At 44.6% G+C, this 21,222-nt stretch overlaps 1 protein-coding gene across 2 annotated transcripts in view; it reads right to left on the reverse strand.

Moving 5' to 3' along the window:
- SGMS1 (sphingomyelin synthase 1) overlaps positions 1-6,738 on the reverse strand; it is a 100,429-nt gene extending 93,691 nt beyond the window's left edge. Inside the window, exon 1 of one of the 2 annotated variants that reach the window (XM_030485755.1) lies at positions 6,623-6,738. The gene's annotated coding sequence lies outside the window, so the exon portion shown is untranslated. The remainder of the gene's footprint in view (positions 1-6,622) is intronic. The other variant, XM_030485751.1, reaches the window with a different exon arrangement.
- Between the last annotated feature and the right edge of the window lie 14,484 nt (positions 6,739-21,222).

The following is a 21,222-nucleotide window of genomic DNA, read 5'->3' on the forward strand; positions in this document are numbered from 1 at the left end:
ACTGGATTTCCACTCCCATTTAAAGCAAGTGGACCGTGAGCACTGATGCACCATCACTAGGCGAGTTGGCTAACAGCACTTGTGCTGAAAGGTGGCCACCTTGAAGTTACTACATCAGTGAATGGTGAGCACGCTCTGGGAACTGTATGCAATTCGCATAGCCAAGCAGGTATTTTTGCAGCAACTGCCCTCAAGGCACTTTTCAAGGTATTTTTCATCACTGTAACAGCAGGAGTAATTTTTAAGCCTTCAAATACTTTTAAATTAACTTCCCTGACAAAGTTTTCCAGAGCAATATAATCTGACTACATATAACTGTGCAGAAGAGCAGGGGCACAAGGAAGACAAAGTACAGACTTCAGAGCGGAAGAGACGCTATAGGTCGACTTAGATGGAACTGTTTCATTAGCATGTAGATTCAAAGCCATTCCTATGCAGTTATCGAAGTGCTACCCAAGCCTTCCTAGCAAGCAAAAATCCATCCTGTGTACAAATAGGGCTTTTATAGCTTGGCACAGTGCTCCACTGCCGAGTCAAACTTTCAATGCCTGGTAAATTTTTTACTTGAAAGTGGCAGGAGAGCTCATGCCAGAAGCCCATATGAAATGCCAGCTTAGTGGCAGAAGGTCAAAGCGTGGTATCAAGAGATTTTATGGAAGTGTTTCAAGACAAACTTCTTAAAAGCATTAGGCTATCTAGGGAGGCATAGATTTATACCACTAGGAAAGCCTAGTAACAATCTTTATGATTCCTTCCAATAATGGGCAGTAGGGTCTCCTGTAGGTGGTGAGAGCTGTTTCTGTGTCTATCTAATCCTTGGTTCTTTTGCTCAAGTTATGAATAAATAAGAAGTGTTAATGCCAGAGTTTTTGTGCAGACTGTCCTCTAAAGAAAACAAAAAACAAAACCAACAACAAACAAACAGACTTTCAGGTGCAAAAGGTGGTATTTCATGCATAAAACCCACAAAAGTCTGGCCTACAGACAACTGAAGAAAGCACAACAGAGTTTAAAGACCAACAGCCTAAATGATTACCCTTTCTCCATTAGCACCTAGAACTACAGCTACAGAAGGATAAATTTAATTTGAACAGAGAGGAAGGCTCCATAATCTCTACCATTTTTATAAAAATATTTAAAGCTAGTGTCAACAATGACCTTGAATAGATGTCAAGCACAAAGACTTTCAACATCCTGAATCCTGCCAGCTGCCACCACTTCGTAATAAAAAAAACCAGATAGTAAAGCCCCACTGAAACCTAATCTGTCTGCCCAGGGTCCCCCCTTGAATCTGCATAAATGCACTCTTGGATTCACCTACAAGAGCAAATTTGCAAACACTTATGCAGTCTCCCATTAAAGTATTTCAATTGTCTGAATCTGCCATTTTAACAAATTCAAGTCTAAGACTTTAAATTCAATTAGCACAAATCTCAGTGCTCCCAACATTAAATTTGCAAGTGACATTTAATGGCATTCAACACACACAAAGCTAAGCTAATACACTAATGGACCAGCAAGGAAAATTGTAAGACACTCTGAAAGGCAATACTCTTTTTTTAGTCAAGGAAATTAAAGGTGTAGGCTGCACTGGACAGGAAAGATGACAGCTATTAAAAAACCTTCCGAAACCAAAGCTGCAAAAGCACCACACAACTATGGCTGCACATAAAATGAGAGCAAAGAAGAAAAGCAGCTGCTCTATTCAGCAAGATCTCCTTCCAATAGGCTAGGTTTCGGGAGTAATATACCTAACGTAAAGCTGTTTCAGTTTTTAAGACAGGAATTACAACCTCTTCTGTTGTTTTTCTTCTGACTCTTCCTACCTCTTTTTCTGACGAAGGCTTAGGCAACACAGACCCACTCATGACTCTTCTGTAGTCCCACACTACCTGATGCCCACAGAAGCACTAAGTTTTCCAAGCCTTGTGTCCCAAACGGCTAAGGATGCAACACTGCACCCCAAGAAGTCAGCCCAACGAGCAGACCTGAGAAATTCTGCTACTGTGCCTCCCCGCTGCACACTTGCGCCTCACCAACGTGGCAAGAAAGCTGCAAGTTTTCATACAGCTATGCCTCCTGCATTAAAAAAACCCAAGCTACTGGACTTCAGGGATCCCTTTAAGTCTTTTTTACACGTGGCAATACGCTTCACCTTAATTCCATTTCAATAATGCAGGCTTCCTCCAAAAAGCTTCAAAGGCTCAGGGAGACAGAAGGCAGACCATGCTGGGAAGTCTGAGAGAGAAAAAAAGCTTTAGAGTGATGATTAAGCAGAGGGAGATTTTTTTTTTTTTTTTCAATTTGCTTAAATATAAACAAATTAGCACAAGAAAAACCTATGGTTAGTGAAGATGCTTTTGCAATAAGGATTTATTAGTGTTTTTCTTTGAATATGGATGTGCAATTGGATACCAGGGCAGCACTGCACAGACCGATGAAAGCATCATCAACAGGACATGTTCTGCTCCACACAAATCTTGCTCCTGTGCTTTGGATGAGTGAACTACAAAGACCAGAAACAGCAATAACCACATTTTAAAAGCTGCATTTCTTTAAGAGACTTCTTGTAGTCTCCTAAATTAGACTGACTTTTTTCTTAATGCTCTTGATCAAGAGCTATCAGAACAAAGCTCAGGTGGTAGTTTCACGGATCGTGGATGTTTAAATATTCACTTATGTTAAGAACTATACAAAGCACAGAGAAACCAGTTACACCTAGTAGCTTATTAGGATATGTTAATTTTATCAACCAAAACCAAGCCCAACTAACCTGCACCAAACACTGCCTCTGCTAAGTAGATTTTCGAAAGCATACAATATATTTGGGATGAAAGTGCCACAAAAAGCCAGCAGGTTTCACACTTTCTTCAGTTTGCTGCATTTCCCCCAGCCTTTGGGGGAGCAAACAGGGCCAGACAGGGACAACTTAATTATTAACTTGAATGATGCCACACACTTTGGGAATACAAAATGTATTAAAAGCCAGAGTTTCCAATCCACAGCACAGGAGTCATGCAGTACATCAGCATTTGGAAGGCTGCCTGCCCCTATCTGCGTGCTGGTGTCCTGAGTGCAAAAAAGCCTCCAATAACACCAAAATCCTTCAGAAAACCATATGCTGGGCTGCATCAAAAGCAGCATGACCAGCAGGTTGAGGGAAGGGATTCTCTCCCCTCTACTCTGCTCTCGTGAGACCCCACCTGCAGTGTTGTGTCCAGCTCTGGGGCCCGCAACATAAGGAGGACATGGACCTGCTCGAGTGAGTCCAGAGGAGGTCACGAAGATGTTCTGGGGGCTGGAGCACCTCTGCTGTGGAGACAGGCTGAGAGAGCTGGGCTTGTTCAGCCTGGAGAAGAGAAGGCTCTGGGAACAAGACCTTACAGAAGACCTTGCAGCAGCCTTCCCATACTTCAAGGGGGCCTTCATCTGGAGAGGACTTTTTACAAGGGCCTGCAGGGATAGGACAAGGGGGAATGGCTTTGAACTGACAGAGGGGAGATTTAGATTAGATATTAGGAAGAAGTTCTTCCTTGTGAGGGTGGTGAGGCACTGGCCCAGGTTGCCCCAAGAAGCTGTGGCTGCCCCATCCCTGGCAGTGTTCAAGACCAGGCTGGACGGGGCTTTGAGCAACCTGGTCTAGTGGAAGGTGTTCCTGCCCATAGCAGCGGGTTTCAACTTGAAGGTCCCTTGCATTCCAAACCATTCTGTGATTCTATGAAAATACTGACAGTACATGGGAGCTCAGTTCATGACCCTCAGATTCTGAAAAAACAAAAAAACCCCAAACAAAAACAAAACAAAAAAAAATTCCCACCAAACCAAAAACAAAATCCCAAACAACCCCCCCCCCCCCCCCCCCAAAAAAACCCAAAACAAAACACCTCAACAAACACACAACCCACCAAAACCCCACCTCTCAAACCTCAGGGTTTTGAGCTTATTTTAAACTCACCTCTACTTCAGAGCCCTTTTTCCACATATAGTTGGTTTTGATGTGTTGCACTTGAATTATGACTGAAATAGCATTCAGGTGTTCTGCTCTATTTCAACAAAGAACACTTTGGATCTACCTCACTGTGAAGCCTTAAAAATCCTTCTTGCACAACATGTGTCTCTGTGAATCACACCACGAGAGAAGGATCTCATGTAACATTCAACAAAAATCAGTGTTCATGGCCACGTACAATTCTCCTAGTTTGGGGTTGGGGTTTTTTTGAGGGTGCTACACAGGCATTTTTTGAACTCCAAACAAGTTGGAGAACAAGGATCTGGATTATTTTTGTCTGAGCATTTTTTACAGGGTGCCCTGTTGCCCCAATTAAAAAGCCTTTAATTCATCAACCATTCCTTACGGCCAGACTGGAATTGCTATTAAATCTAAGTCCCAGGCCACCCATTTTTAGCGCACCAATTAAGCAACACTGAACAACGCAGAGCAGCAGCAACCATAAGATGGGAAGCATTTTTAAGTTGTCATCACCCATAGCGTATTTGTTCTCCTTCCATATGTTCAGTACAAGAGAACTCAATAATTATTTAATTAAAAGCAGCACCTATTCAAGCTTGACAGGTGTTGAGAGAAGCAATAGCATACATGGAGAACAGGTCTGTAGAAGGTGCTATTAGCAACCCACTGTCTCTTAAGGATACTGTTAACTCTGAGTAGTCAAATAGTATTCATTAATACCTCCAAGTCTTGAAAATTATCCACGTACTTTGATTTATTTAATTTAGAAGTGTCGCAAGATTTCATTAAGAGGTAATTAAACATGTGGAGGCATGTTGCCTCTGGGTTGATATGTGAAAAAGGAAAGAGTGATAAATTATTTGGGAATCACAGTTTGTTGCACAAATCAAACACAGTTTAAATGCATCTGAGCTAAATTTAATTCTGCTCCACAAGCACAACCCCTGAAAATCAAGGCAATCTCTCTGGATTTAAAGGAGTTTTATTACCTTTATTGTAAAGGTAATAAACAAAAGCCTTTATCTTTTGTCTCCCACCATCCAGGGTTGATTGCTTTCTTTTTCTAAACTCTGAAAAACTTCACAAGGCTGAAGCAGTTCCAATATCCACCAAAATAATACACAAAATAAAACAGAAGCACACATTACTCCAATGCAATATCCACTCCCCAAACAAATAATCATAGACAAACCCAAACCCACCAAGATCAACCCTATAGCTCCCATTGACTTCAACTGTCAGGTATCACATCTGTATTTTATACTGGTTTGCAAATGGGTATGAAAGTCAACAGGAATCATGTTCATCCATGCAGACCTGAAGTGGCAGAATGGAGTCTGAAGGAACTGTTACAAAACCTGTCGTCACATTACGATGCACTGATACTGCCATCAGCCCAAATGACACATGAACATTCATGGACATCCCGTTTCCAGCTCTGCTAAGAAAGGCTCCCTGCATCAGGAAGCCTCATCAGCATGATGTCAATATGGCAGAGCTCCCATTTTCACAAATAATACTCCCCTCTCTCTCTATCCTTGCCTCATGTATTTACAGTGCCTTCAGGCACTGAGGCCTTCTTTAATGAGGTTTTAACACAAGACAGAATACATTAGAAACCTTGATCAAAACAGGGCCTCCAGCAGAACACAGTAAAAAGATAGCCACATGCATTCTACATCCCAAAAAATCCAAGTAATGCAGCCTATCAATCAGCAAGCAATTCCACAAACAAACAGGGAGTACACCTGCCCACCAGGTTGCCACTGATGGTGAGGCCTCTCTCACCCTCCGTTCTGCCTTCCAGCCTCTTCATCCCCAAGATACTCGACCTGTGGTCACCCAGCAAACCTCGAACCCAGGGAGGTGGTGCAGCCCTAATGCCACCACCAGGGCCCTTGAAGTCATCAAGATAGGAAAGATTTCCCTGCTCACTGTGGACTCCTCCAGCGTCTTTTGGAGTGGGAAGCAGTCTGCCGTCACCCCCCAGAGAACTGAGGGGAACAGGCAACCCCCGGGCCGAGAGGGGGCCGGGCTCACCCTCACAGTGCCACCCGAGCTGAGAAGACCACATGCCCCCAGGCCCCCTAGTGCTGGGGGGACTGGACCCCCCCAACTCAGACACGCTGAGGAGGAGGGGAACAGACCTGACCAGGCACTACACCTGACGGGACCAGCGCCCCACGGGGACCAGAGAAGCTGAAGTCTGCTCAGTTCTGCTCAATCCCCTCAGCTCAGGCGGCTGTAGTCCTCCCAGCCTCCGGTGCCCGGGAGATCTCTGGTCCGCTCCGCTCGGGGAGCTGCAGTCCCCTCAACCCCGAGGGGTCCATATACCCCCAAGCTGAGGAGACCAGACTTCCCTCAGGGCCCGCGGGCAGAGGGGACCAGAGCTCTCCAGAGGGGAGCCCCCCTGGGGCTGAGGGGGCCTGGATACCCTCCGGGGATCCTCCGGGGCTGCGGAGGCCGCCGCCGGGCTGAGGTGCCACGTATCCCCGAACCGCGGTCCGGCCTCGCCGCTACACGGCCCCGCCTCGGGCGGCTGCGGCCCCATCCTCGCTGTCACCCGCTGCCCCGTCCCGCCGCCACACCCGGGCCTGTGCCCGGCCTCACCGCCCAGCCCCACGCTGAGCGGCGGCGCGGGTCGCTGCTCACCGTGCGGCGCGGAGCCTCGCGGCGCGGCGGACAGGGCAGGGCGGGTCGGGGCGGGGCAGGTCCGGTCGAGTCGGCGCGGCCGCCGGGCGGGCGAGCGGATACCCTGGGCGGCGGCGGCGGCCCCGTGTCCCGTGCGGCGGCGGCGGCGGCGGGCGGGGCGGGCTGCACCGCGCGTCACGTGACCTCCGTGTCATCCCGCGGCGCCATGTTGCGCGCGGCGGGGGGGCGCGGTGTCGCGGGCCGGGGGTGCCCGCGGGCGGGGGCTGCCCGCGCGCGCACTGCGCCTCGCCGCCCGCGGCAGGGGCCGTCGCCGTCCCCGCTGGCGCGTATCCTGCTGTGCTGAGAGCTGCGGCCTGGAAGCTTCCTGCCGGCGTGTGACCAAACCCACCCCCCAAAAACAGCCGGCGTCAGCGTAGCTTGCTGCAAGCGGATGAGGTGTGAAAAGTGCTCATGCTAAAGCTGGCTGGCCTCCTGAGCGAGCTGGGCCGGGCGTGACCTTGTCCGCCAGGAGGTGAGGCTGTGCTTCATGCCGGCAGCAAGAGGTTGTAGTGAGGTGGGGGTCGGTCTCTTCTCCCAAGTAACAAGCAATAGGACAAGAGGTAACGGCCTGAAGCTGCGCCACGGGAGGTTTAGGTTGGATATTAGGAACGATTTCTTCACCAAAAGGCTGATCAGGCATTGGAACAGGCTGCCCAGGGCAGTGGTGGAATCACTGACCCTGAAAGTGTTCAAAAAACATGCAGGTGGGCCCTCTGTGACGGTTTAGTGGAGAACTCGGCTGTCCTGGGGAAATAGTTGGGCTTGATGATCTTTCAGGTCTTTTCCAACCTAGTTGATTCTGTGGTTCCCTTTCTGCAGGGAAAATGTGGTGCAGAGCTGGGGTGCATGCATCGTGCTCTGAGAGCCGCAAGACCAGAGGGTGCAGTGTTGGAGCAAACTTGGATGTCTGCTTTTATTTCACTGTCCAGGGGCTGTTCTTGGACATAGGTCTTTACCTTTTTTGTTGTAACATAAAGAGCTCTAGAGACATGAGAAGTCAGCTGTTGTTAATAAAATCTTAGTTAGAATAAGAGAACAATTCAGCATGGAAGCAACCTCTGGACATCATCTTCTCAAGTTAGAACGATGGTAAAATTTAGTTTCATGAATACTGTCACCTCACATCCTATTTCAAACCTCACGCTTCACAAACTGTGCCTTGTTAATACAAAAACATTGGGGGGTTTCTATCTAAAAAGGTTAAAAGCATTTTGTGGTGCCCACAGTGGCTGTGGGATACCTGTGTGCACTGAGCCTGTTTTCCTGTGGGTCTGTTCCCCAACGTGGGAAGATCTGCAAGGTCTGATTAAAACTTTTCCCACATTTGAGGCATTCCTTATCTCTCCAAGGTGGTTGCTAGCCAGCAGATCAGGGAGATAGCAGAGCTGCACCACATCCAGCTACCCCTCTCCCACGCAGTAGGAGGATGAAAACACACATGGGAGGGACTGGGTGTGTCACAGTAACATCGAGCAAGAGACAGTTTTTGCCATGTAAACATATAGAAATCTTAAAAAAAAAAACCCTCATGACTTATCCTAATCAATGACTGATTGCAAACATTGCCCAAGCAAAAACAAAATTAAGCTTGGATAAATAGTAATTCATGCACTGGAACAGGTGAAACACAAAAGATGCCTTGGCCCTCTGTAAAGAACTACCAAATACTGCAGTTTCTTAAAATGTAGATTAGCCCTTCAGAGGGAAAAATCCATGTGTAATAAAACTCAAGTTTAGAATCAGTGTGAAAGCTGCATTTTGAGATCTGCCATGACCTACAGCTCATTACACTTTTTTCATCACTGATGATGAAGAGGGAATGAGTTTTGTTTGACCTCAGGATACAGGCAACAGCTTTCTCCCTGTGCAGACCTGTTAGTGTTTAGGAGGGAAAATGAAGATGGAAGAGGATGGCTTAGGAAAAGGGTGCTGGGGAAATCCAGCACAATATTTCACTAGACTTTTCTCCCAGGCAGATAGTCTTCAATCTGTTTTTTTTTTCAGCTGGTTGTCTGTGCGCAGCACTCATGGATCAAATATAAATGGGTCTTTTTCATCTGAGTAGGAAACCAGAGCTTGAGCGTTATATTGGCCACTATTTTCTACTCTTTGCTAGACATCTTCTGGAAGTCATCGTGGAAATGAAAAATGCAGGTGCCATTTTGGGTCTTTTTGGCAGTGCTGAGCCAGTCATACAGGCAGAGAAGGTTTTCTCCAGGCAAATGGGCAGGACCAGAGTCCTCCAGAGCTGACCCAGAACTGCTTGATCTTCTCTCATAGCTCAAAAAAGCACCTTGTAAACCCTCTCAGCTAACAAAATGGTGCCTTAAACAAAGAGTTTTCAGAGCAGCCGAACCCCACACGTATTGCTGGCACAGCCTGCAAATGACTCTCCGCTCTTGCCTGCTTCCAGGCAAGTCCTTTCCTCTGCCTTGTCCTTGCTGCCAGGATTTTGTTTTGAATTCAGTTACGTAATTTTTTGGGAGCAGGTTGTTGCTAAAGACAACCCAGGCATCAATGGTTTCAATTCTTTCATCTCAAGAGGGATTTATTTGTAAGCTTTACTTTTTCCCAAATTGACCAAGCTTAAAATCTGATTCTTATAAAAGCTTTGCAAGAGTGGCTTGCGTGAGTGTGGTTGCACCAAGAAGGGTTTGGGAATAGGGGACTGGACCAGCTCACCACTCTCTGCCTCATTTCTCCTCGAAAAACAGGAAAGCTGATGGCAAAGACAGAAGGGACCTGCTGGATACAATGCCAGGCTCCACCATTGCAGCAGGCGCTGAGCATCCACCCAGCCATGCCAGAGATGAAAAGGCTTGTTGGGAGTGCTGATGCATCCTCTTTGGGGCAGTGGAGCCGAGAGAGGACATGACAATCCTTGTCATATGTATATCATATCTTTCTATTTGTTTCCATTGTGCTATGTTATCAACATAGGGACGTTCCTAATAGGGGTTCCCGCTTTTTGGCAGGGCACTGTTTTCTCCCTGACTATCATTTCTTGCAACCCTGTCCTACTAATTCTATAATAGGATTAATGTTGCTGACACTTCCCCCAGGGTAATTGTGTAATAAATTCCCCTTTTCCAGGGCTTTTCCCATAGTATGGGCATTTTCCAGCAAATAATGTGAACTTGAAGACTGTGCAAATTGATTCCCGGGAGCCTGACCTCCCTGTTGGGAATGACAAAGGGCTGTCAAGAGGCTTAGAAATAGCTGTCCTGGGCTGCTGCATGGGCTTAATCAGGCTGAGCCAGTCTTGTTCCTGAAAACAACCTTCCCTGCCGGGCTACAACCAGTGTCCAAGCACTGAGGGTGGGAAAGATGCTGAGAGAAGAGTGTGCCAGTACCAGGTAAAATCGTTTCGGGAGGGGGTCTCTGTGGGTCAGTGGTGCACTTGCAGGAGAAGGAGGGCATGACCTATTGCTCTGCTTAGCTGGGGGTTTCTCCTGATGGCACTTTGAGTAAATGTTTTAATCAAAATCAATGTGCACATGAACAAATCAACAGTAAAATGCTAATAGATCACAATCTTTAATGATCATGAGGCATTAATCAATAATAAATAATTGGATTGTTTTAAGATATATTTTGTCTAGATGTAACAGACTTACTATTAGCACACTAATACTTTATTAATGAACTAATATTAAACTAACTTAAATAAAAAGTCAATAACCTTCTTCATCCTACCAAAGTCACTGCAGGTACATCTTGCAGTACAGCAACAACCATTTACCTAGTCACTTAATTTATGACATCACTTGATACCATATGACATCATTTACTCACTGATGGTATTTATGACATCCCATCAGGTGACATCATTTATGTAGGTTGCAGAATTTACATAGGTTGCATCACTTGTTTAGTGGCTTTATGCATGATACCGTTAAATGACAACATCATCCCAGTGCCATAGTGATACCATTTTTGTATCATTTTGACACCATATGACATCATTTATTCAGTGACTTTACACTAACCCTGAAGTTAGATGGGATTGCACTGACTGTGACTTTTTTAAAAGCCTTAGAAATGCGATTGGCAAGAGTTGACATTACTCCAAATTTGTACAGCGCATCACAGTCCCACAGGGCTTTGTCGTTGTCCCCTGATGGTAGCAAGTGGTGTTAAGGACAACAGTAGTGGCAGCAGAGCGAAAAATAAGAATTAAGTACATTGTTAGTGAAGTCAAGCAAAGGGCACATTGCACTCACATGCCATGGTTTTAAGAAACTGCAGAGCAGAGCTCTTAACTGCAATATAAATGGTAAAAGAGACCAAAATATTGATTTCCAAGGATGCAGTAGATTCCAATTCAGCTATTTTATTATTCAAGCAAGAGATTAATGGTGAGGTGGCATCATATTCTCAGATGCCAATATTTTCCAGTGATCTGTTGCAGACAAACAGCATTATACATGCAAGATTGTAGTTTTACTCCTGTTTGTTTCAGATCATTAGAAAAATACGTAAACTAATTTATTTAGTTAATCTGGTTTTAATGGCTGATTGCTCCTGATTAGAACAGCATGTGTCTTTGGGGGAAAATGCATCAAAATTTGAAATAAAAAGAGGAATGCTTAACAGAGGTAGGGCAATACCAACCATGTCCCCATTTAAACAGAAGAACAAAGAAAAATTAAAAAGAGGCATGAAAGACAGTAAAAGAAGGAAGAAAAGACACCTCAAAGGAGATAACAAGCCAACAGTTATCGAGAGGACCAGCTTGGCACAGGGCTGTCATTGACTTGTCCAGAGCATCCCACATGCAAGCAGAGTGTCCCAGCCGTCCTGGGCCACTGCCTTCCCCAGGGTCCTGGGGACTGGATGTGTTTGTGGGCTTCAGGACCAGAAATAGGAGAGCCCATGGCAACACCATTTTGACACTTCAGTGGATCTGTATGACATTTCCTTTAGTGCCGTATTAGGCATTTCCCATCGGATAATGAAAGGGGTGACAGGGAATCCTGTAAAAATGGCTGGGAAGTAAAAGCTACAGCTCAGACTTGTGGCCACACAGAGGCAGATAGGAGATGATGAGTAGCCATGGGGCTGGGAGTGGGACAGAGTCAATGGTACCATGTCTCCCACTGTAGATATTGCTGCTCCCTGCACTTTCAGCCAGCAACATGCTTCTTGCCAGCATCCTGAGGAGACCCCCATGCACAGCACACAACTACCACAGTCAGTTATTCTCTTCCCTATTTCCGTCACTGCTAATGGGGTTTGCTGCTCTTCTTAGGGAAAAAAAGATGTTTTCTTCTCAGGCAGCAGCATATTTCCTGAGAAGGGTAGTTCCCAGGCTTTGCATATCCATCGCCCCCTTTGCACCATTACCCTTGGTTCCAATGCTCTGTGCTCCCTCCTCGTTCAAAGACCGAGCACCTGGTCTTGATGAGGCTTGTCAAAACCCACAAGACTTTCCCACATTGTGCGTCACTCCTCACCAGAACAGTCCCCAGTGCCAGTTTATGGAGCACACTGTTTTATCCATGCTTTTTGCCGTGAGGATTTTAATGCCAGTGCTGGCATGCATTTTCCATCCCTTTTGCTGAGTCAAAAAGGAGGAGCACAGCTGATGGAGGGCACTGTGCTACCCTCTCTGTTGTCAGAGGTTAGCAAGTGATACAGGGGGACAGATAACAGCAGTGTAATGACAGGAGCTGAACAGGGCCATTATCTCTGTGATCTTGTGGGCTGTGGTAGGAGTTTTGATGTGATTTACTTTAAAACTCTTATGGAAACCACCTCACATGCTGCAGCCCATTATTTTTCCCACAATGCTGGTGCTGGTCATTCAAAAAGCTTTTTTTCTGGCAACCCTAACATATTTGCTAATATAATAAAACATTTATTTAACTGTAAATAAATAAACAAATGTAAAAGCAGATTTGAATTGTTACTGTGCTGTATGTCTCTGCTTGCCCATTTCCTTTTAAAACCTGTGCTTACCCCTAAAAGGGTAAATTGTGGTTTTCCTTGCATATACACACTAGCGGGGCTCAGCTGAGACTGGACCAGAGCAGACCTGCTCCGAGCCAGCGCCACTGCATCCTCCTCCCTGCAGACAATGCTTGTGTGCTCAGGCAGGTCTGGCAGCACAGGGGTGTATAGCAGCCTAAAAGCTATAAACTACAGAATGGTTAAAACTCAGTAAGTTCAACCAGGCTGTGGGCAGGAGTTAGAAGAAGAAAACCTTGCTCTGCAGAAACAGCAGCACAAAGGCAGGATTTCCGAGGGGCAGTCACTGCAGTTGACTCGGGGAGCCCCTATTAGCTCCCAGCTTTCAAAACACAAGATTACCTTGCAATGTTCCTTGTATTCACTCTGCCAGCAGGTTTATGCTGAGAGCAGCATGCTAAAATTGTGAGAAAATGGATGGAAATGGCTTTGCGAGTGCTCAAGGCTCATTTGCAGCATGGCAGAGGCTGGGAAGAGGCAGATTTCTCGGGGCAAAGTAGTATAACAGTTGCATTGAAGGAAGATGAATGGAGACTGAGTGCTTCACAGATGCAGAAGCGCTGCTCCCTCCTACCATAGTCAATCAGAAATTTCCTGGATTCATGTACTAGGAGTAGTTCCCTGGCTAGCACAGAGCTCTATACTCTCCAGCAAGTCCTGGAGATGGCCACCTCGAACCTAATGTCCCACAGTGGGGTCAGATGTGCCACGCTGGAGATACCCTGGGGTGGTAAATGTACAAATATATTGATATTTTATATATTGATAAATATATAAAATTAGAGAAATCGATAAAGCACCAGGTTCTTCATGTGGGGATAAGCATCAAACATTATTCCAGACTTGGTGCTAATACAGTTTTTACTGTAACAGCCTCTAGCTACAATAATCTGATGCTGCCTTTAGGCAAGGGAGAAGCAAGGAGGCAAGGAGAGAAGCTGATGCTAAGGTTCTCATTTTGATAGATATTTCGGTAACTTGAAGATTTAAAACCAAAATCCAAGTGGAGCTAACATACATTACTTGAACTAGAAAATAGTGTAAACCATATAAAACTCAGAATCATATAACTTCCTCACTACTGCCAAGCGTGGGAGAGAGCGTAACCCATTTGGCGTGGCTACAGAATTTTATCAGTGTAAAAAAGGGTTTATGCATCTGCTAAAGAAGGAAAAGGCAACCTTAAAGTGCATTTGTCCTGTAGGTGGCTCAGATATTACTGTGGCTTGGACCTCCCTTGCTTGGGCTGCAAGTGCCTTTCAGAGATGATAGCAGAGGTTTTGCAGGAAGAACGCAGGAAGTAGAGCAGCTCCCATCAAATTCAAGAGGAGTTTTGACCCGGAGCACCAATCAGACGTATCAATCCTATTAGCAGTATTATTCACGGGTCACAGCATAAAGGTGAGGGTTTCATGTGTTGGTTCTGCAAATTGGACTAACATTGTGAAGACTCTAAAAGAGGATATGTAGCAGGTTTGTCCTCTTGCTGGTATCTAGGATCACAATGTAATACATTTCCTTGAAATTACATTAGTTCAGATCCAATTTTATGGTAACTTACAGCTAGGAAAGACTTCAATTTCATTAATAATGGCCACCATCTTTTTAACATTTAATACATCATAGCAAATCATAGCAAAAAATTTTTGGTCTTGATTTGGAATGAGACAGCTGCAACAAAATTACATCTGAAGCCCCTTGAGTTGGCCAGGGCATGGGCTTGCTCCTGAAAGGTGCTGAACATCCAGGTAACCTGGCAGCCAGCAAAGTGAGAAGCTGCACTGAGTTTTTGGATAAAAATGCAGATCATGGAGATGGCATCACAAGAGGTTATCTAAAGCTCAGGTCAACATATCAGCCCTGTCCTAGAACAAGCCGTGAGTGGCTTAAATGCCACAGATTTGGACAGATTTGGAGCCGGAGATTGTCACATGGCTGTACCAAACACCATTACCAATGTGTCAGCTTCACTGTCAGGCCTCTTTGCGATTGTTTTTTTTGCTGCACTCACTTTTACTGTGATATTGCTGTCGTGACACACCCCGGTTGCACCTCTGTCCCTGGCTAGAAGCAATTATCTCCGCAGCAGTAATTTGATTTCTGTGTTTCACCATCACTGGGTGTGCCTACCATACGTGCACCCTTGATGCAATAGGACATACTAGGCATGATGAATAATAGTTCATCCAGCGTCACCCACTGTTACACGTCCCCCAGAGCTCAGCCTTGTACACCAAGTGTTGCACATATCCTTTGATGCCTGCTTAAAGAGACAGCAGTAATAGCACAGGGCTAATAATAATAGTATTAAGATGAGCACTAAAACATGGGGAAGCTGTTTTTAACTGAGTGTAGTGTATTTTTGCTGCAGGAAGGATGTTTGATGTAAATGTTGCGAGAATAATTCATGTTCGGTATGTACATGAATACAGATGTGATTTAGATGGCACCACAGGATGTTTAGAAATGGAACTCTCATTACCCTAGTAGTAATTCAGGACTATTACAGGGAAGCTTGGCATCTTTAATCAGTAAGACTGTATTAGCATAACAAAGTTAATTGCAATAAAGTAAAAGATACTGATTAAAGAACATTTTTCTCCACCTAAGCCCTGCTACCTATTATATGCAAAAAATCAATGGGCCAAATCCTGCCTCTGATTTGCTGAACCCTTCTCCACAAGTCAAGGACAGAAAAAGTGGGTTTGTCTCCTGTAAGGCTGGCCCCCAAGCTGCATATCTTTGCTTCAATGTCATAGGGGGAGGAACAAATGCTGCTCTGCGTCCTGCTCCTGCTGATGAAGCTTGATGAAGTGCAAGCGCACTGAGACCAGAGGCTAAAACCCTGAGTGAAAATGAACAGCTCTTCTGGCTAATGTGACAAAACTCTGGCTGGAGAAAATAAGAGGGCTTGGCCCTGCTGTTACAGGGTTGTGCCCAATCCCAGGAATAGCCTAGGTTAACACCTGCATGACTTCTTTTACGGATATGCAGAAATAGTGACATCTCACAGGGCAACAGCAACCAGCCACAAGGGCAAGGGAGGGAACAGCCCTGGGCCTGTAAGTGAGACCAGGGACACTGCTCAGCTAACCTTCTCCATCACAAATCTACAATGTCACAAGCTTAAATTTGCAACAAGTTCTTCTTGAGCAGCTGTTACCACAGAGTATTCTTGATAAGGCATTTGCAAAAGTATCATTAGTGTTTATCCTCTGCAAAGATAGATTACTTTGGGCCACGTGCTGTAGTCAGGGCAGTGTTATTTATATCCCTGCAAAATATCCAAGCATCAGACAACTTGTTCGTTCTAGATTATTCAAGATTCGGTCCAGAATCATGCATGAAAACATCTCATTCATAGGATCAGTGTCACCACAGTGCTGAACCTCTTGGGTTCTTCCCACTTGCAGCAGGAGTCACCTCCCATCTAATTTTGAATTGGGTACTTCAGGCCCTGACCTGCTTGGCATCAGCAAAGCCAAGGACACATCCCTTTCTGTTGGAAAACACTGTGTCTTTCCCCTTATATGTGGTGCACTGGGTTTATTACCTTACAAAGGCACTTCTCTGGCTTATTTTAAAATCCACTGATCCTGAGAACACAACAGCTCTATTATCTCTGTGCCCTGGAGGCTGTTCAGCAAAGAGTGTGGCTGAGAACAGCAAAGGGCTGTAATTCAGAGAACCAAGTCCACCATTGCAAAAATGTCCTTCCAAACTGGGCACAAATAAAACTGCATCTATTCCTTGCCTTGGGTAGGAAGCCTTGCTAGGAGCTCGACATGCCATTTCTTTCCTTTTGCTGCCACTTTCTTGGATGTTGTCTGAGATGGTCCCTGTGTCTCATGCTCAGACCACAGCTGTGCTCCAAAGATGCAGCTCCCGTCATGCTGGTTGCCCTCCTCTGTGCCCCAGAGCTGCTCTTTACCATTGGAGAGATCAAAGACACCTCAAGATAAACCTCTTTATTTAACTGTAATTTGTCCTGAAATTGTTGATTTGGGAAGATCATTGGCTTCACGCCTGGCTGGGCACTCCTGCGAGGTCTCTAGTCACGATGCTCCCTCTCAGCTGACTCATCCAGTTCAGTCTTAGATCATCTCCTTGGAAAATGTGGCCCAATACTGTAATCTTTCTTATGGTGATGACCACACATTTTTCAGGGTTGGTCTGCTTTGCCTTCAGTTCTAGTTCAAGGACTTTAGTACTGGCTCTGTCATCATGGGTCTAGCTATCCTCAGCTATTTCTGGGCTCTCCCATAAAACCTCCTGTATAACCTTTAAAAAACAGCTTAGAATAGATCCCTTCCTCCTTCATTTGGAGACCAGAGCTGTATATGGGTATGATGACCACCGCCATGGAGAGCAGAGAACAAACTGAAGCAATTTTGCTGACTCCTAATGTCTCCTTTCTGTCTCAAGAAATACCTCTTTTTGTTTGGTTGTTTTTTTCTAGATAATTTGAAAAGGGGTATTTAAAACGGGCTATTCATCTTCCCTGGGTGACACAAGGGCATCTAGTTCATACAGGAATGGCCATATGGTGTCAGACATACGGTGAAGTCCCATATGTCTCCATCAGCATGTAGGAGCACAAAACTGCTGCAGCGAGACTTTCTCGGTGCCATGCCCGATGACACAGGGCTTCTCACAGGTTCTCTTTGTGTTTAATAGCCCATGATTATTTTGAGCTAAAAATAATGTGCTCTAATATCTTGGAAGAATTAGCTGGCTTTCCTACTCCAAGAAGCACTGACTTTCTCTGTCAGTTCAAAGTTATTCTCAGTAATGAATTAGCCCTTGTTCAGACCATATGTACTTTAATGGGCTCCTTGACTCTGCCTGCTTTGCTTATGGCTGCTTCAGAGGCCAAATGCCTGAGTGCATATTATACGCTTGGGAGTCAAATGCATAGTGCTTTCATCTGGGAAAAAAAAATCTATCAACATTGCCAAATTATCCAAGAGGAGATCTCCAACCCTGGCTGGCATAATCAAAGCTTTTGCAAAATGTGTTTTTCGTGTGCAAAATATGTAGGGACTTAAAATCGTGATAACATGGTAGTTTCAAATGCAACCGTAATTTCTCATTATTAAATAAACAACGTGGAAGAAAATACTTGTTCGTTAGCAGGAAGATTTATAGTGGCTACAGAAGCTACAAAAGGATACTCAGGCTGCCATCAGTAGCTTTGGTATGACCAGAAAAGCCTGGGTGGGATCTTTAAACACACAGGCCACAAGTAGTTTGTTCTGTGTCTTCTTACATCAGAGTAAAAATGCACTGGCTGAAGAGGAAACAGATTGACTTTAAAAATTTTCCACCAGATAAAAACCAGCTTTGCCTAAGTACAGCCAACTGAATTTTACCTTATGAAAAGTTCAAAGGTAGTTTTGGAGTTCAGGGGTGACGTAAGGATGGCACAAGTCACCATTTCAAATGAGCCTGCTTTCTAAACTTCCTCTGCAAAAATAGGCAACATCTGTTTGTAGTAAGTCTGCTTCAACCTCAACATTTAGCTGGAATTTCTCAGGCCAAAATTACAGGGAAGATAAACCAGAGGTTTTATGAAAGGAACAAGCTGCAAACTTTTCATGGAACAGGGAATATTTTACAGTTAGCGACAGATTCAAGTGTCACCTTTTTTTATTTTAATCTTATTCCAACCCCATGATTTCCCAAAAATAGACTCACTCACTAGGAATGTGATGTTCATCTTGATTCAGGTAATGATATTTATACTTTTACATTGGATGGAATTAATTTTCTATCCTGTTAATGCAGCATGTGATTATTACATATCTTTACTGCACACATAGATTTATATTTTCTGTGTCAGAAAGGAAGGCAACTGGCATTTTAAATTACTGAGTGATAATTGTACATGTCTGCTTTTCATAAAGATTAAGGAATTCCTTTCAATATGATACCAAATTTCAATACCAAATCAAATTTCAATACCAAATCAGTTCAAAAGTGAATGTATTCAACAGTCACGGGTTGTGGGTCTATTGAAGAATATTTTCCACCCCTCAAAGGCATATATGTTAATGTAGTGAAAATGTGTAGCCTCATATTATGGAGTAAAGGTACTGAAACTTCCCAAATGATGGTTTTCGGTACTAACACCTTGTACAATTAATGCTACAGATCAGATCCAGCCAGATTTTAATAAGGCTTATTTCACATCCACATCTAAAGATGTGCAGTCAGTGCCTGAGCAAAAAGGGATCCAATGACAAGCACTGAAGCAAAGTAAATTATTATCCTGGCATTTTAAGTAAAAGGTTTTACAAAATCAATATGCAGCCATGCACCATTGACATATCAAATGCAAAGTGAATTCCAATACAGAAAATCTGCCAAAAAGAAAAGATTTTATCCTGACATGAGTGAGGGAAACACAGACATTCAATCAGGGTAAATGTCAGAAAGCCAAAAGAAAAGAACTCCCATTCTGCACAGGATTATTTCCTCAATCATAAAAGCAGTGACTTAAAACTGAGATTCTGATGCTTATGATACTCTGAAGTGTGACTTCAACCCTCCTGAGCGGACCAGCTCACTGCCTTCAACAAAACCACAGCAGACTTCATAATCCCCTAAAGAAAGCAGGAAGAAAAATGCTCAAGTTTGACCATGTTATCAAGTGGCATCCCGCAACGTACAGCTTGTTTCTGTACAAGAGCATGCACAAAGATTTGCTTCCTCAGCCACATCAACAACAACAAAGAAAAACTTGTCTGAACCACTATTTTTGCCTGGCATGCATTCTGAGGAATTTAAGTCATACCCTCTCCTGTTTCATTTCAAAAGAAGCTTTCCCTTCTCTTACATGTGGGGTCCCTCATTCATGGGCTGTTTCAGGAATTTCCCTGACCCTGCCCAGGATGGAGGCTGTCTTTTTGGGGACCTGTCCTAGTGCTGCTATCCACTCTGGGGGAAGGTGTGCTACCTCCCATCCAACCTGAACCCGCTGGGCGTTGCATCGCCTTTTGATGCCAAGGAAGGTTTCGCTCTCACCTCTCTGTAACCAAAAAGACTGCAAATACCCAGGAACCTGAAGAGGGGTAAAACATCCCAAGCATTTTCCAGGTGAATTCTCCCTCCCTCCCTCCCTCCCTTCCTCCCTCATCCCAAGCATTTTCCAGCTGAATCCGCCTTCCTTCCTTCCTTCCTTCCTTCCTTCCTTCCTTCCTTCCTTCCTTCCTTCCTTCCTTCCTTCCTTCCTTCCTTCCTTCCTTCCTTCCTTCCTCCCTTCCTCCCTTCCTCCCTTCCTTCCTTCCTTCCTTCCTTCCTTCCTTCCTTCCTTCCATCTCCCTTCCTCTTTCCTTCCTTCCTCCCTCCCTCCCTTCCTTCCTCCCTTCCTTCCTCCCTTCCTCCCTTCCTTCCTTCCTCCCTTCCTTCCTTCCCCCTTCCCCCCTTCCCCCCTCTCTTCGCCCCTCTTTTTCTCTCTTTCTCTCTTTTTCTTTCTCTCTTTCTCTCTCTCTTTCTTCCTCTTTTTTTCTTTCTTTCTCTCTCTTTCTTTCTCTCTTTCTTTCATTCTTTCTTTTTTTATTTCTCTTTCTTTCTTTCTTTTTCTCTTTATTTCATTCTTTCTTTCAGTTTGAGTGGATTCTTCACACGCATATTAAAAACATAAGATGATTTTCACAGCTCTTCACTTTCAGCATGAGACTCAAAAGCAGGACATGTTAGCACCATTTCTCTACCCTGCCTCTCTCCTAGGCCCATGCCCCAAGCACTTCAATCCTGTATAAAAAAGAGTAAATTAATTTCCTTAATGAATTGTAAATCCAACCTGCAACTCCCTTTTCCTTTATCCAAGCTAAAAGCATTACTGACATGAACTGATTTTGAGGGGCAAGCAGACAAAAGTTTTTAATTTGTTACCAGACTTCAATGGGGAAGTTAAGGATTTTCTAGACAAAAGACTAAGACTCAGTTAACTCCAGCTGAATGCCTCTTTCTGTTCATTTTCCTTTTGTGCTGCAATTGCTAATGGTGCTAAAAGAAAGACCCCGATGACTGACATGCTGGTTCATTCCCGTTATTGAAATCTGTGCTCTGAAACACAGCCAGGATCAGCTGAGCTCTGGGCAAAGCTGCAAAGCAAATCAGCGTCTTTCCTCTGCAAAATTCTGTTTGCCATCAACTCTGGTTTTGGGTGAAGCAAAACATTTCCAAAAGCACACATGGATTATACGGTTTGTTCACAGCCCATGCTGCCTGGAAAACATGAAAACAGCTAAATATGCAAGAGCTAAAACTAAACAAACTGTGAACGCTGAAAACTGATTTGCAGTCAGTTTGCGTGTGAGATATATCGACAGCTGGTATGGATTGCCCTTGCTACCATAACTGTGATGTACTTTTGACATGGCTGCAGACTTTGGGGAGGACAGAAATAATGGCTGTCTTCATTTTAGCACTAAAGGGATCTAGGACTTAATTCTTGATATTTGCTTCTTCCCTTGTGTGAGAATATTGACAAGTACAATAATCTGTGTAGCTTCCTAATGCCTTCCCCTCTTTCAAATATAGATGAGAAGAAAGCTAAGCTTCACAAAAAATAGGGCAGCGAAGAG

This window comes from Strigops habroptila, chromosome 5 (assembly GCF_004027225.2).
Source record: "Strigops habroptila isolate Jane chromosome 5, bStrHab1.2.pri, whole genome shotgun sequence".
NCBI lineage: Eukaryota > Metazoa > Chordata > Aves > Psittaciformes > Psittacidae > Strigops > Strigops habroptila.